The sequence below is a fragment of the Cupressus sempervirens genome, chromosome 4, assembly GCF_028749045.1.
Source record: "Cupressus sempervirens isolate cs-2001-9-10 chromosome 4, ASM2874904v1, whole genome shotgun sequence".
Classification (NCBI taxonomy): Eukaryota; Viridiplantae; Streptophyta; class Pinopsida; order Cupressales; family Cupressaceae; genus Cupressus; species Cupressus sempervirens.
The window spans coordinates 478,603,422-478,621,660 of NC_143121.1; the positions used below are offsets into that span (position 1 = coordinate 478,603,422).

The 18,239-nt window shown below is 37.6% G+C and overlaps 1 protein-coding gene across 6 annotated transcripts in view; it reads left to right on the plus strand.

Moving 5' to 3' along the window:
* Window positions 1–18,239, plus strand: part of LOC149562034 (propionyl-CoA carboxylase) — a 337,515-nt gene that overhangs the window by 173,537 nt on the left and 145,739 nt on the right. The gene's annotated exons all lie outside the window — the stretch shown is intronic.

An 18,239-nucleotide genomic window follows, 5' to 3' on the forward strand; every position in this document is an offset into this window, starting at 1 on the left:
GTAGCAAATATTGACACATTGGATAAGGTCTTCGCAGAGGCAATTACCTTCACTAAGCAAGCTAATCCTAACGGAGGAGGATTAACAGCTCCAGCTATCACAACGATGCAACATACCTTGCTGGAGTACGCACGATGCCTAGTCAATTCATACCTATGAATCCAGTTCCATTACAACAGGCACCCGCTCCGCAAAATCCCGCTCTAACATATTCAAGGTTTGAACCTCCGAAAGCTACCTTCTTTGAGCGAAAGGCAGCAGCAGCCGTTGAAGCAGACAATGGTTTTGTTTCCGAATTTGGTCAGATGAAAAAGACTATGTCCCAAATGAACAACGAATTGACTCGTCTAAGGTTATTGTAGGGACAGAACAACAATTTCCAAAGGAAAAACATTGGTTCTTACAATAACAATTATGGCCAGAATTATAACAGAGAACTTCGGTGGAAACAACAACAATAATGTAGGAAACAACAATGGGGGGAACAATTTCAGCCTTCCTGATCGTAACAATGGCTTCCAAAGACAGAGCCGACAGTGGAACACTCGACTGAATAATGGAAGTATTCTTGTCGACAACAACAATAACAATGTTTAGTATGCAAATGTTAATTAGTATGCGATAGTCAGAATGCACCCAACAATGATGGTTCATATTACAATGGGAATCAAGAGATGAATCAAACCTTGCAAATGATTGACAACGTGCCTCCTGTGCAATTTAATGCTATGCAACTAGAATGCTATGATTCTACATAGAATGTGCAGGTAGAACAACCAGCTAGCAAAGAGTTCTCTTTTCCATTTAGTCAGGAACCTGATATTCAGCATGATGAGGTGTTTGCTTTTCGTAATGACAATCGGAACGCGTACAATTTGAGAAATGGAAAGGAACTTTTGACGGATGGGATTCCTCTAGCTTTACAACCAACTCCTCCCGATCCGAGAGCGAGTAACAATCCGGCACCAATCAGGCCACCATTTGGAGGACAACAGAATCAGAATCAAGTGAATGTACCAACAATATTGAAAAATCCTACTTGGTCTATTGAAAAGTATAATGTTGTCGAAGACTTGAAACGAACCAAAGCAAATATGTCCATGTTTGACATGTTGCAAAATTGTTCACAACAGCGAGAAATGCTCATGAAGACTCTGGATCATACAAAGGTACCGCACAATACAAATACTGTCCCTCAAAAGACGGCGTCTCAACAAGTCAATGCTGCAGAAGTGATGCCTACTATGTTTAAAGACAAGGTTGAAGTACCCCCATTCTTGATTAGCATCAGGATATATAGAAAGAATCTCCATAATTGCTTGATTGATTCGGGGGGCTCATGTAATGTCATGCCACTATCGATAGCGCAAAGGTTAGGGGTAAGTCCTCAACCTTCCAACCGGATAGTGATACAATTGGACAAAACAGAGGTGAAAGTCATCAGCGTATTGAAAGATGTTCGAATACAGTTGACAGTCAATCCTCGGATTCAAGATGTCATTGATATACATGTGGTGGACATTCCAGAGACATATGGGTTGCTCCTGAGTAGAGAATGGATGAAATGCCTAAGGGGATGGTTTTCTACGGATTTCACTCAGTTATGGTTACCATGGAAGGGATTGAACAATCAAATCAAGATAGATGCAGAATCCAAATTGAAAACGATGATTACAGACTACAATGCCCCAAATGAGATAGCATTCTTACAATCGGATTTGGGTTCATACAAGGTGATGTCATTTGACACTATTCCAATCAAAACATCCCAAGATTAGGATAAAGAACTCAAGAGATCAACCCCAAAGGATGAGATCGTGACACAATTCATAGACAGCCTGGTGACTAATTTGCAATGCTTGGGAGAAGAAGCTGAGTCTAGTATCTTAGTCCTCCCATGGTTTTGCCAATTACACAAAGTTAGTCATTCTGAATTTGAATGCTCATCATGCCAAGAAGTAGTAGCAAAGGTGTTAACACATATGATGCAAGGCAAGGATAATGAAATTTTGGAAAAGAGACTCATGGGAGTTCAAGGTCATGTAAACTCAACTGAGTCGGCAGAGCAGGCTGGAGAAGAAATTGAATATCTAAATTTATCATATAGTGATACCTCTTTAGATGGTGGAGGTTTGTCTTCTCCTCCCCTAGGAGTGATCAAGATTCAGAGAAGAAGACGGTACGTGAAAGGCCAAGGGTGGACTTCAGTCGTTGTCCATCCTAAACCGAAAACAGATGAAATTAAGGAATTGATAGAGGAAATTCAAGACGAACAAGAAAAACATACATTTCCTCTATCAACATGTTACACTGGGGAATCATCAAGTCCACCCTATGAGAAGTTGCAATGGGTTCCTAAGAAACAATATTTTAACTCTCAGATCAAAGAGAAGTTAAGAACCAACAAGCACAAGGTTAGAAAGCCCAAGAAAGATCCAATTTGGACACTTCTCTTTGATGGCTCTAGATGCAAATTAGGGGCTGGCACAGGCATAGAATTTGTTAACTTGAAAGGTAAGTCTTTTTATGCAGCATATGGATTACAGCTCAAATGCACTAATAATGCTGCAGAATATGAAGTGTTGATCCGAGGTTCTCTTTGCACTCGAGAAAGGAATCACGGCTCTCTTAATCGAAGGAGATTCTTAGTTGGTTATCGGCAAGTTAAATCATTATACTCTTTCAATGACAAAAGGTTACTTTCTTACAGGAAGAGAGTATGGGATTTATTGGACGAGTTTGAAGCTCTTAACATAAGGTCTATTCCAAGGAGGAAGAACATGGTGGCAGATGCTCTCGCTATTTCAGCAAGCGCATTACAACCAGTCAAAAGAACGGAGTTGAAAAGATTTCTAGTAGAGTTGGTTGCTGTCCCATCTATTCTAGACAATATTACAAACTTTCAAGTCTTTCAGGATGATCAACACATACTTGAATTTATCATGTGCAATGGTCACTTTAAGGGCAAGAAATTGATGACAATTTGAATGATAAACCTGAGGACGATGAACCTGAAGATGAAAATGGGATCCTGAATTTAAAGACTAACACTATTCCCAAGGGGATGGTTGAGTTAGAACGCATCTTTGATCGCGATGAATCAACACTTAATAAAAGAAAGATCCAAGAAAAGGGGATTGAGGAGTGTGATGAATACAACTTAGGAACTGAAGAAGAGCCAAGGATTGTCCGAATAGGGAAAGCATGCAATGCACAAGAAAGGGAAGAAATGCTCAAGTTTCTTACTGAGTATAAAGATGTTATTGCTTGGAGCTACGAGGAACTAAAGACATGACCCTGAGATTAGAACTCATGACATCCCATTGAAACCAAATGTCAAGCCTTTTCAGTAAAGACAAAGGCCTGTTAATCCTATCATTGAATCCCTGATAATGAAAGAAGTTAAGAAATTATTGGATGCCAAGATCATATTCCCCATCCGCCATTCTACATGGGTGGCTAATTTGGTTCCCGTGCAGAAGAAGACTAGAGAGATTCGCCTTTGTGTTGATTTTCCTAACTTGAACCTGGCATCTCAAAAGAACAATTATCCTCTACCCTCACTTGATGAGGTTCTACCAATTGTAAATGGTTCAAAAATGATGTCTTTCTTGGATGGGTATTCAAGATATAATCAAGTGATGGTTGATGAAGGAGATCGACTAAAGACGGCTTTCACAACGAAATGGGGTAGTTTTGCCGACAGGAGAATGCCCTTCGGATTGATTAACGCAGGGGCTACGTTTCAGCGAGCCATGGATGAAGCTTTTAAGGGATTGGTAAATAAATGTATAGTCAACTACATGGATGATTTAACCATGTTTTCAAAAGATTGAAGCACTCACATTGCTGATTTAAGGCGGGTATTCAATTGATGCTGTAGGTACGGCATATCCCTCAATCCCAAGAAATGTTCATTTGGGGTCACTAAAGGAAAGCTCCTAGGTCATATCATTTCTGAGGCTGGGATCTCCATCGATCCTGATAGAATTGAAGCTATTCTAAAGTTGTCACCTCCCCATAGTCGAAAAGAACTCAAGTCTTTCTTCGGGAAGATAAATTTTGTGCGAAAATTCATAAGTGGATTTGCAGAAATAGTTCGTCCCCTTAATGATTTACTCAAAAAGAGGGCTAAGACGGAATGGGTTCCAGAGATTAAGAAGTCATTCGAAGATATCAAAATCGCCATCTCGATAGCTCCGGTCTTGGTAAGTCCTGATTACGAGTTGCCTTTTGAGATATATTCCTTTGCTTCAGAACACTCTTGTGCTGGGATCCTGACGCAGAAGAAGGAAAAAGAAGATGAAAGACCAATTGCTTTCATGAGTTGCCCTCTGAAGAATACCGAGTTGAATTATTCAAACCTTGATAAACAATCCTTTGCATTAATCAAGGCAGTGAATAAGTTCCGTCATTACATACTAAGAAGTAAGGTGTATGCAATTGTACCTAATCCAGTAGTAAAGACGCTTTTGATGCAGAATGAACTTGGTGAAAGGAGAGGTAAATGGATGGCCATACTTCAAGAATTTGATCTCGAAATTCAACCTATGAGATTAGTAAGAGGTCAAGGGTTGTGAAGAAAGGGTTGTCAAGAATGATAGCTGATAACCAGGACGGAAATGAAAAGGAATTCAAGTTTGACAGTGAAACTAATGAGGATGATCAGGATAAGAGGATTGTATCTCAAGTTGATATTGGCCAAGGTGTGGTGACAGACGTTTGGTATCAAGACATTGTTTATTATCTTCTACAGGACCAATGTCCCAATTGGATGAATAGTGCACAACGTAGGGGACTCAAAATGAAGTGTAAATCCTACATGCTACGTGATAACAAGTTATATAAAAGGAACTATGAAGGGATTTATTTGAAGTGCTTAGGCTGTGAGGAAGCAAAAGAAGTCTTAGAACATTTTCATGACAAGTATGGTATAGGACATGGTTTAGCAGAAGCAACGGCTCACATGATTCTAAGATCGGGTTATTTTTGGCCCTTGATATTCAAAGACACTTTTGAGCATGTACGCTCTTGCCATATTTGTTAAACTAGTGCCAATACAGAAAAGAATCCAACAATGCCATTACAGCCAGTGTACGAGGTGTGTGCCTTTGCAAAGTGGGGGCTGGATTTTATTGGTCCAGCCAATCCACCATCATCCATTGAACATGCATTTATTCTCATAGCTACGGAGTATTGTACACGATGGACGAAAGTAGAAACATTCAGAAACTGCACTACTAAGGTGGTAACAGACTTTTTGGAAAAACACATTGTTACCAGATTCGGAATGCCTTTTGCCCTTGTATGCGATAACGGGTTTGCTTTCGCATCCGCATTCTTGACCCAATGGGCTTTTGAAAACAAAGTCATTATCAAGTTCTCTTCAAATTACTACCCGCAAGGAAATGGGGTAGCAGAATCTACAAACAAGAACTTGATCACAGTAATAAGATGATTGTTGAAGGCGAACCCTAAAGATTGGCATACACAACTCAAATATGCCTTATGGACAGATCGAGTAAGAGTCAAAAACGCTTTGGGGACTTCTCCCTACTTGCTTGTTTACGGACAAGAACCAGTGTAGCCGCTTAACCTTAGGATTCTTGTTTTGAAGTTCATGAGTGGGTATGTTGAAGATGCTAAGAAAGTACAAATCAGATTGATGAATCTATTAGAAATGGATGAAAAACGGACAGCTACATTGGAGCACATGGGTAAACATCAAGCTGTCATGAAGAGATGGTTTGACAAGAGGGCTACGATAAAGTCATTCAGGATTTCCGATCTTGTTCTACTGTGGGATAAGGCGAAAGAAAAGCCGAGCAGTCATACCAAGTTTTAACGCTTGTGGACGGGTCCTTATCAGATTGTAGAAATCCTTGGAGAGAACACTTTTAGGCTCAGTTCCTTACGAGGGGAATTTCTTCCCTTGCCTGTAAATGGGCAATTTCTGAAGTATTATTTTGAAGCCTAAAAGAAACAAAAAAAAAATTAGTTAGATTTTATTTCTGCATTTAGCTTAGATTTTTATTTCTATGAGTGCGTTCATTTTCTACAAGTGTGTTTTGCTTTCATGTTGTGTGTTTGCTTTCAGTTGTGTGTTACTTTTCAAAGTTGTGTCGGTCCTAGGGGGTAAGGTCTACTTCAGATTTTATCTTGAGATATTTCATTAACCACTCTTTCATTTCGATTTTAGGAAGAGGTATTTCTTTGTCAAAATATCTGAACAACTGTGTGTTTTATACCAACTGAACAATGGATGTTGCCTGCAGAAATAGGGAGACTTTTGGTCCTAAGTTTGGGGTTTTGAACCAATGAGCTCTCAACATTTGGCAAACTTAAGAATCGACCATCTCAGGTGTTGTTGAATTAAGGTCGAAGGCAGCAAGAGACAATCCAAACTCCAATCGGTTCAAATAGGAGGGGTCTTCTCGAAGGGTTGCTAAGATTATTGTTTGGCATGAGAGTTTCTAGAAATTCTAAAGGAGGAACGCAAGGGATGTTCACAAAAGATCGAATCCATGAAATGACACTGATGTTCTAGCTACACAATCTAAGCGTAGTCAGGATACAAAAGATTTAAAAAAAAAAAAATGGTGTTAAGACTGAAGGATTCTAAAGATCTGGAATGGCAAAAGATATGTTTTCAAAACAAAGTATCTTGTATCCAAAACGTTGCTTTATCAAAGAGTAACATTATAAAGTATATGGAGCAATTATTCAAATTTGCCAGAAATTTAAAAGAGTGTGGCAGCCTGCCAAGAGCCCTCGAATTGATTCTCTCATTTGGTCAAGCAATGATTGATAAACAACTTTTGTGGAGATTCTAAATGGATGGGCCAGGAGGAGTGGAAGATTGTTTCCGAGTTGTCCAAAAACTTTGATAGATTGCATCCTGAGATGTCAATGGGAATGAATTCAATAAGCACACACTGAGCTTAAAAGTTTAGAACTCTTGAAATTTTGATTGCAAAGTCATCCAAGATATGCTCAAAGTTTTCAAAGTTCCATTGGTGTTGGACACGCATTAAAAGGGTGTTTGTTAATGAAGAAATGCCTTGGTCATTTCTTCCTTTTTTCAGGGCGATTTGTTGTGGTTCCACAACACACGCCCTATTCCCTTGGAATGGGGACACCCTACTTTTTTTCAGACTCTCGAAGTTACAGTTTGAGATTTGAGAAAATGTTAAGAGTTAAAAAATCATAAAAGATCAAAAAATTGAAAAGTCGAAAAAACCAAAAAACCAAAAATAAAAAAAATTCAAAAAATCGGAAAATTGAAAAGATACAAAAAAAAAAATATAATATTCAAAAATATTAAAAAAATATAAAATTTCAAAAAAAAAAAAAAAAAAATACCCACACATATTTGTGCGCGCGCCACCTGCGAGGTTCGCATACTTGCGCAGGGGCATGGCGCGCACCCCGTGTGTGGGGCGGGGTTATAAAAATCCTCGCCTCCCCTTTCAAAACTATTATTTTTTTCATTTCTCAACACTTTGCAAACAACGCTTACACACAAGGTGCGTTCAAGTTAAATCCACACGGCACATCGCACGCGGGCGCCGCTGCGCACCCCGCGCACCCCCTGTACCTATTCTTGCATTTGGCGCTGCGCGCCTCCAATTTGGCTTGGCACCTGCGCCGTGTGCCCGTTTTAGGTTGGCACCACGTCGTGCGCGCGTTGCAACGACTCCCCTCCCTTTTCACCCACCACGCTTACATATCGCACCACGCCTCAAAAATCACGGCGCGCGCAAATATGTGTCCATCGCACAGCTCATCATGCACTGCTGCTTACGTATCCGTATAAGCCCCACTTCATGCGCCTCTATTCGTTGTGCGGCGTGCCTTAGCGCTGGTTGTTTTTGCCTTTTGCTACGCGCGTGCTAGTAAGCTGCGCTGTTCATAAACTTTTGACTAAGAATTTAATAAACCCAAAAGACATTTTAAAAATAATAATAATAAAAAAATATAAAAAGTAAAAAACAAATAAAAAATGAAAATAAAATAAAATAAAAGGACACATTTTTTTTCTTTTTCCATCATCAATCAATTAAACATGAATTAAATGTTTTCTTTTGTGTTAGTTTTTTATTTTTGAGCTAATAAATGTTTTTTCTCAGGATGTGCAAAGATTAAATGGCATCCACATCTGGAGAGAAAATGACACTCAAACTTTTTGTATTTAAGTTTCAAGGCGTAACATCAAAATCAAGATTTCACGATGATCATGCAGAAATAAGAGACATCGGGACACAAATTTGGGAGAATTCCTCAGAATCTGCAACAAACCCACCGAGAGATCTGCACTAGTATTTTCACTGATTCGTTTCGGGTTGGTGAGTGCAGCTTCGCATCCCGTATCAGTGCAGTCAATAGAATTGATCATAGCTCTAGCACAACGTTTTGTTTATGAGGAGAGTGGTTAAGAGCGTGACTGGAGAAGTGGTCCTAGACCTATGACCCGATAACATTGAAGGGGTCTTCCATCTCCCAAGGGCAGACCGATTCATTAGACTTTCCTATGAAGCAGCCAGGGTCTGCTCAAATAGAGGCCGTAGAGGGAGAACCCTTGCAGAGTGAAACAACGCTGAGGAGGAGTGATAAGGGGAAGGAGGTAGTAGAACACACCCCTTTGTCCTCAACAAAGTCTTCAGATGAGTGCATCCCAAGGTGGCTCCAAAAGAAAGTAATAAGGAGTATTAGACCTAAATTCTGTGCTTTGGAGGAAGACATTTTTGAGATTGCAGAGATTTTGAATAAACCTAAGTCCCTGACACATGAGGCAATACCATTGGCGTTTATCACCAGTAGACGGAACCAGGAGTTATTTGCGCAAGTGGCTGTTCCTCTTGAAGACACGAATGTAGAAAGCCTTGGTCCCAAGGATTATCAGCTCAAAGAGACCATGCTTGGGAGACCTACACGGGATACAACCCGATTAATGGTGACCATGGGGATAAAAGAGGTCTTAAAGAGCATGGGGCAGGATGAGGTCGAACTTCAAACACTTTGAAGGCAGATCAAGATCCTAAAGGGATATTTGGCCGAAGTGGTTGGTCCTCTTGATCCTGAGCACCCCGAAAACACTTTGAATACCATTCTTAGAGAAGGGGGAGCAGTGCATATGGATCCATTTTTGAAAGCTTGTCAGCAGTGGTGGGAAAGTTTTGAGGAGAAAGGTGTTTTGATTATCATAGGAAATTTGAAGTTACTGCATGCTACGCAGGAAAATGTAAATAAGATCGTAGCATTTATATTTCCTTCTCAATTGCTGCTTTGTAGTGAATGGTTTCTTGACAGGTTATCTTATGGTTTTGTATCACTACTGCGAAGGGAAAATTTTCATGACAAAATGTACTATGTTTCTATTCATTGGAATACACATCTGGTCATATGCTCTAGGCACTATCATTTGAAGGCTCCTTTTTCTTGAGCTGCTTTGTAATTCGACTGGTGGGGCTTCCATAGTGATTTCTCTCATCGGATCTAGACATTAAGCACAATCATGTGCCATTTTGGGTAAGTTCTAGGTTTTGATACCCATTTTCATATACTGCACTTTGTATTGTATTGGGTTATGAATAGAGTTTTTCTTTCTAGTTCTATTCTCCGGGAGCCCTATTTCGAACCAATATTATTAATATAAATATAACGTTTCGTCGAAAAAAGAAGTGGTGGTTAGATCAATGACAAAGGAAAACATAGTAAATAATATGGCTACAAGGGAAAGCTCTTCCAGCAACCCTAGGAGAAGATTAAATTTTAGATCCTTGGAAACTTTGATGAATTGATATGCATAAAAACGGAATTAAAAAGAAGGGAACTACACAAAGAAGGAATAACACATAAAGTACATGAAAAACCCAAGATGGGTGAAACCCATGGTGAAAAATGTTGCTAAGATCTTTTGTCCTTATTTACTCTTGCTAAAAAAAATGTGTACAATGCTTTAAGGGCACCTACCCTAAGGAGTCCCCAAATTCCTTCATTGAGAGAACCGACTTCTCAAACTGAACATCATCCTAGCATTCTTGAGGCACCAATGTTTTGGATGTTACAACCTTATTTTCCAAAACTCTTTGCTTATTCAAATTTCTCTAACTCACAGATGCATTACAATAAATTTCACTAAAGTTGATAACTATTAAAAGATCAGACAAAACAAACACATTATGAGATTCTATAATAACATTCTCAAATTTTAGATCAGTTAATTTTATTCTTAGATTTTACAATAGGGATCAACCATATATACTAGGTTTCTTTCTTCCAATTTGCAATATCACAACTTACTTTGCATCGAACTTGATATCGCATATTACTAATTAACACACTGATATTTCTTGCTTGTCAACTAAATATTTTGTGCTCGTAGACACACTCCTTACAAAATGGAGTATTTAGGCATAGTTTGTGTGATATTATCTCTCCTCTTGACTAAGGGGAGGTGCCCTTTGTTATTGCTACCAAATCAACTTATACTTTGTTGTCTTGCATTTTGTCACCACAAAATGTAGGTAACAGTACGAAACTTTTCAACTTAGTTTCGCATTTCTTTGAGTTTAATTCATTATTTATTTGGTTAGTATTGATCAACTAGTCAGTTCCAGTTTATATAATGAATCCTTTTACTGAAAGCTTTTGTCAAGTCTTTTTAGTTTTTCTATTTTTTCGAGCCTATGCTTGATTTTTGAAGCCTTCAACGTCCATTTTCTTGTTTTTGAGTATTTTTGTTGGTTTTTGGTCATTTGGTTTTACTCAAGTTATTGTTTTTGGTTTTCCCTTCAATTTGATCTATCTTAGGGCTTGATCAGAGTTGGCAATCAAAGGATATGATCATTTTAGTGCCCAAAAAGTGGACCTTTTAGGTGCAACAACATGAAGTAAAAATATCATGTTATATTTTTGGAGTTGACATTCATTTTTTGAAAAATATAACATAAATTCATTCTATGTTATGTTTTTAAGTTACTTTATCATTTCAAATTTTCACTTGAAGTAATTGTAGTGCACTTTATGTTATATTTTTAAGTCGAGTTGCTTTTTAATTTTTCGCTTAAGTGACTATATTAATAATATAGTTTAATTTAATTTCTGATTTTTAAATCAAAACATCTTGATAAATATTACTTTTAAGATGATATTTGCACATATTAGATTAACTATATAGTGTAAATATTATTTATGACCCATTTGAGTAATATTTCTTCAAAAATTAAATTGACATGTGCTTAATTCGTCACTTAAGTTGTGCATAACATGTCTACAAGCACATTTTCATCAAAATATGCAATTGCACCCAAAACGTGCGATTTTAAATGAACATTGAAAATGCAATATGCAAACACATAAAATATGTCATTACATGTGTTTTAAAATATGTAATGACTTCCAAAAGGTGAGACATGCGTATTACATGTGTTTTCAAAATATGGAATGACCCCTAAAAGGTGTGTTTTTGCACTAAAGTTCATATTTGGGCAAAATTTAAAATATGCAATAGCACCCAAAAGGTGCTATTTGTCTCCAAATGCACGCATTTGTCTCCAAGAAACCCGTTTTTAAAGATTGAAGAGAAATTTGCATGCATTTGCCCTCCAAGAACATGTGTTTCTTGGAATCTCCAAATTTCTTCATTCCAAGTCAAGGAAATTTTCTACATAGGGTTGTTTTTGCGCTTGAATGCATTTCCTTGCATTAAACGTCGAATCTCCATGCAATAAACATCATTTTTCATTCCATTTTAGGGCACATTTTGACAAAAAAGCCTAGATTTGGCCATTTTTGGATCACGTTTTTGCATATAGGAGAGGCGTTTTGTGGTATTAATGCATTCCATAGCTATTGGAAGTCATATTTTTGACATTCAATGCCAAAACCGACTCATGTAATGGCAGATTGAATCCATGTTTTAAATGAAAAACATCCCATAAGCTTGCATTTATTTAAAACATTGGAGTTAAGAGGGATTTATGGCACGTTTTGGGCATCCTTATCCAAAAAAGCCTCATTGGGTGCTCCTTTCAAAATCATCATTGCAAGGTTGAAGACGTCCAAGTTTGTTTGAGAATTTGTCAGAGTTGGAACTTCATTCCTTTCATTTTTGGCATATTAATCTTGAAGTAAGTGGACGTTTTCCATTTTGCTAATTAATTCATGCTTATCTTGCTGATTTGATGCATATTTTAGCTTGATGTTTCACATTTGTTGATATCGATGCCATTAAAAGTGCATTTTCTCTTTAAAAATGATGAAAAGTCTCATTTTCATACTTTAGTTTTTTCCCAAATTCCAAATTCGAGTTTGCATGTTGAGGTATCTTGCTCGTTGACATGTTTGAAGGTACGTGTTTCTTTTGTGTTTTTTTGTTGTTGTTTGTTTGCTTGTGTTTCCATTTAGAAGATGTTGCATATTCTTTCCCAAGAACTTAAGCATGTTTCACTTCACTCCATCTTCCATCATCGCATGCAAATGCATCATTTCATTTCAAGCCAAGGAACATTGCATCCATTCCCTTTCATATGCAATTACACTTCATGAGCAATTACATGTAATTCCACTTTCCATGTCATAACACATTGCATCTCATTCTTATAGTCTTCCTCCTTACCAGTTCTCGCTTGGTGCTCCTGCTCACCTCCTCCCCTTTCGTCAGGAGTTGAATGAGTATGTCAGACAGGATATCTATAGACATTACATTATCACTACTTGGAGTAATCCTCTTGGTGGATTACGTCCTAAGATGGCCTTTTATGCAGAGCATTTTCTCAAGATTTATAAGGGTATTATTGTGCATCTTGCTTAGCTTTATCGGCATTGGTGTCATGCTCTGGGATTCTCTTTGGGCTCCTTCAGAGTTGGCTCTCATCGTCTTTGTGTTCAGATTGATCACCATATGGCTAGAGAGGATTGGATCTGTAGACTGTGTACTTTGGCAGAGGTTGAGATTGAGACCCACTTCATATTCCGTTGTCCTATTTACTACAAGATCAGAGGGAGATTTTATTGTTTATTCAGAGTTTGTTTCTCTCTTTCAACGTTCTTCAGCTATGTTGATGAGCAATGTCTTGCACTTTATCTTCGAGAAGCCACTCGACTTCGTGAGCATACCCTGCAGTCAGTTACACCTCAAAGCCATACCTCGGACCAGCTCATCACCGCCCTTTTCTCCCCCTTGTCTCCACCACGGGATGTGAAAAGGCAATCCAACATCATTCCCTCCAGATCAGTCAGACATTGTACTAGTTTGTCTAGGCAACGACACTCCTGCAGTGGTTCTCAACAACGGTCCATGACTCTGAATCGTCCACGGTTAAATCCTTCTGTGATTGATTTCTTTGTACCAATGAAGGATCCTTACTCCTTACCATGCAGTGTTTTTGGCATTGTTTCTTACTTTGTTTCTTCCCAGCCAAAGTTTGGTGCTCTTGTTTTTGTTGGCTCTTTTGTATGCTCAGTCCCATAAACCCTTGTGGTTTTTGTTGGACATTAATATTATTATCTTATCTTATCTCTACATACAAATATATGTAAACTCACCTTCCATCCACATTTACATACAATCTCATTTTTCATTCCCAATTGCATGTTACATATACATGTAATTCACTTTTCGTGCAATGACATCTTGAAAATTTGTTTTTGACTTAAAGTCACTTTTTAAAAGTCAAAATTTTCTGTTTGCACGAATTCCCATGCATTCAACTTTCATTTTCATAAAGCATATTCATAAGCACTCACTTTCATCTCATGTTTCCATCCCCTCAAGTCATATTTCAGCCTTTACATATGCACATTGCCTTTTTTCAAGATCATCACATTAGATCTTCAAAGTGTCTAACCCATACTCCAAACCTTTGTTGCTGATCAAGAACAAACATTTTTATGGAAACGATATCCTCTAATGATGTGTTCACATTTTTGAATTTTCATGTTGCAACACAAGCACAAGAAATGCCCTCTACAAAATCAAAATGCAAAATGAAATGTCAATATGATAAAGAATTGGCTTGTTGAACTCTATCCCAAGTCACATCTATTCTTGATAATGTGTTAGATATAGAGATTGGGCATGTGGATATGATTGATTTCTTGCAAAGGATAGAAGCTCCTGCTAATCATGAATGAAACACATCAAAAGGCGTAATATTCATTTGGTGTCTTCCTTTCCTATAGTTGTCCTGGAACTGAAATTTGTTCTAGGATGTGAAGAACATTTCAGTTTGAAGTCATAGACAATCAAAGATGTTGATGGTAATGTTATTATTAGCCTTGATCCCAAGGTTATTGAACAGACTTTCAAAGTACCAGAGAGTATAAAGTGTGGATTTGACTAAAAAAATATCTTTGGAGATATGGAATAGAAATAAGGGAAATTATCAGAAATATGTTGATTTATATTGGTTGGATTCCAAGAGAAATAATTTCTCCAGATGGTAAAAAACCATTCATAGATCCAGTTTTAAGCCAAAATACAAAGACTTGATTATCCTTCTCAGTAGAATATGCAGTCTCAACGACTCTAGTGATTTTGAACCATGGATGTATAAATTCATTTTCCAAATCATTGACAATAAGAACATATCTTTTGGGGAGAACTTATGAGCATTGCTCTTTGTGAGCAGCTACTCAATGTAGGAACATCGACACTGTTCTACATAAATTCTTATCTTGTCTACATTGCTACTACTATGGGATCTTTTTCAGGACTTTCAACCAAAGGAGAGCGTCTTTAGGTTCCAGTTTGGGAGTATTATGATCAGATTATTTTGACAAATAGTATCATTATAGGAGAATTCAAGATGCATTTTTGGGACGTTTCTAATGTTTGATTGATAAGCAGTTGTTTGTCAAAAGAGTGAAATGAGGCTTGGGATAAGCTTAATCAATATGGTTGCATCTTTATTCAGTTTCCAACTTTTCCCTATTTAAGACTTGGGTATTTCAAAGGAGAACCATACACCTCACCTAGGTATGCTACTGATAGGATTATTCTAATGGAATTGGCCAGACAACTCATGTAGGTTCAAATTGATCAGCATACTCTGCATAGAGCAAGTTTTGGTATAACTTCTACCAAACCCTTGGTGATCGGTTATTATATGATCAATTCTATACACAAAGCAAAAGCCATGGAAGCAATACTTCAGTTGATTACATTGAAAAAGTTCAAAGCCAGATATGATTTTGATTATAGAGAGATGAATTCAAAAATCAAGAGAGCATTTACTCATGTCTATCGTATAGAAGATATTTAGATTGACATGGAGACAAAGTTGAATACAATGAAAATGGACTACTATAAGTTGACTTTGGAACGAATCATTGATCTTAATATGCTCGAGATTCCATGTGATTGCCAAATTGAAGATGATGGTTGTATTCTTGATCCAAAATATCATCAGGCTGGTTTTTATAAACGATGCCCTTTCCCTATTCAATGGCAAAAAAAAGAAAGGTACTTCTATCCTTGATTGATTTCGGTCTATTTTGGCAAACACCAACAAGTGGTTGGAAATCAAAGATCTTAAAAGGGTCAATCCAAAATTGTGTTTGGATTGTGGAAGTTTTGGTCCTCCTGGAAGGAAGTCACAATTAGAAATTGTAGGTAAAGATGGAGCATCTTCTTCTGATATAAAGAAATCCCTCGAATTCAAATTGAAAGGTGGAAAGGGATTTAAATTATCTCAAACACCTAAACAAGTTCAAGAGTTGAAGGAGAATCAGATGAAGGACTTGATGAAGAAGATGAGGAGAGAGAAGTCATGATCATATCTCCTTCAAGGCCTACACAAACTCAAGGACCATCTATGCTGGAAGCACCTTTTTGGGTGTGATAGATGATGAGGTGGATTCGTTTTCCACTGTTTTGACACCTTCCATCCCAACCTCAAAAGTAAATACATCGACTCTTCCTATATCTTCAACAACTTCCATTTTAACAGCTGAACAATGTGAACATTTAGGGAATGTGTTCGAGGGTTTTCCAACTCTCATAGAAGGTCAAGTTTCTCAACTTGATACATCCCTAACTAGTTTTTTGAGTTGTCCATGATCTAATCCTCTTATGATGCACCTAAAAATTCAGCTGTACAAACTGAATCATGCGCGGTCACAAGAGAGATACAATTAGGATCAATGCCAATGGTCTCCATTGTACTTGTTTCCACAAATGAAAATTTCAGTTTGCCTGCATGGTTGAGCAAGATTACAATGAAGAGAAGAAAGGTCGTCGCACCCCTAGATGACCTTCCTATTAAGAAAACTATGTCCAAATCTTTGAAAGGTAAGATTGTTTCAGGGATCTTAGTTGATTCTGAAAAGACTAAGTTTATAGAGATTGTTGAGCCATTGGTGAACTAGCCAGTTGAAGAACTTACTCATTCGGATTATAAGTTCACTAAAGTGGAAATTGGAAAGCAATCACAACTAGGTTGCTTACAAGGTGCTCAAGACGCACTTGCCAATGTGTCAAAGAGCAATTATGAACTATGGGAAAAGAAATACCAGCTCAAGCAGGAGGTTGCTCGCTTAAATGAGCTTATTTGACAACAATCCTTACAACATGCAATTGTTGTATCATAGACACCTAAAGAGAGAAGAATGCTAGAACTTACAAAGTCTTGGATGGGAGAAGTCATTTCTGAGGGAGTACAAGCCATTGCAGATATGATCAAAGTTCTTGGACGTATCAAAAATGTTGAAGAAATGATACATGATTTGACTGCATGTTTGGCTCTAGAGGCTAATACTTTGAAAGAAATTCTGAATGATGGGGATGAGATCGCTAAATCTGATCTAGGTGCCATGGTCATGTGTGACATTCTTCCATCTTGTGAAACGTTCTACAGAGGCCATGAACTCATGGGTTACAAGGAAGAGACATTGAGAAAGCTTGTAACAAAGTTACAGGCCAGTTTAGAAGATTGCCAAGCAATAGAAGTTGGGATCACGTGTGACTTGGAACAAATAGGATGCCAAATTCTTGACAAACATGGTAACTTGGTTGTAGTTGAAGGTATAACTTCAGAATATACAATCAGGATCAATGCTGATTTAAATTCTTAAGATTTTGGTTCTCATACAATGAACAAGTTTGCTTTGTATGAATCTTTAGCAAGGCACTTATGATATTCTCCGTTGGAAAATTCTAAGATTGTGAAATCAGCATATGCCGATGTAGTAAGAATAGAAACCATATCAAAGACAATGGAGATTTTTTATCTTCCTACTGTGCGTGATGTCATCATCAAATTCAAGGGACTTTAAGATTGTTATTTTGTTTTTGTAGATCAAAGAGGATGTATTGCATGAAATTGTGTAATTACACGTATTACGAATTGCATGTGTAGTGACATGTAATCCAACCATTTCTCTTTTAGTTAGACTAGGTCAAAGTTGGTTGAGTTGCTCCCACTTTTTCCTCCATCTTTTTTTCAACTCCCTTGCTTATATAAAAGAGTGTTCTCTTATTGTAAAACCTATCTTTTTTTGTATGCAAGAGAGCTTTGGAGAAATTGTGCAAGCATAACTTTGATTGTGTAGTGCTATTTTGAAAAAAAATTGAATACAAAGAATCAATTGAGACTTAACTTTGATTGAGTGAAATTGTTACTTGTGCAAGTTAGAAGCTTTGACTGTGATTTGCATTTGTTATCTTTGATTCACGTGTTGTTTTGCATTCTTGATAATTGAGTATAAAAGGAATTAGGAAGCACTCGGAGCCAAAGCTTTGGTTGGGAGCAGTTGTAGACATATATAGACAAGAAGCTTTGACTGTAGCTTATGTCTCTTTCTTGATTCACAAAATAGTTAGGATATCTTTACTTCTGGAAGTCTTTGTGCCCCAATAGTAAAGATTATTCTTATAGAATAGATAAGTCTGGACTTAGAGCCAAATTGGTACACTTTCAACTAGGATTTGAGTTAATTTTGGTTAATCAGTATCACTATTTACAACTTTAGATAAAAGTGTAGTTTGAGGTTTCATCTTGCCCATTACTTGCTTCGTGAGTAAGTGGATTTTTTCTTGAAAGCTAAGAGGAAAGAATATTGGTAACACCCTTTACAAAATCTCTCAACTTCTTGCTTACCTTGAGTTGATCCAACGAATGGTGAAAAAGGGGAGCCTTCCCTTTAAGGTAGGAGAGACTTTGTCTCACACGATGTGGCTGGTCATCCTATTTTGCGACTGGATTTTACCCAAAACTGTTGGTTGCAAAATATCCACC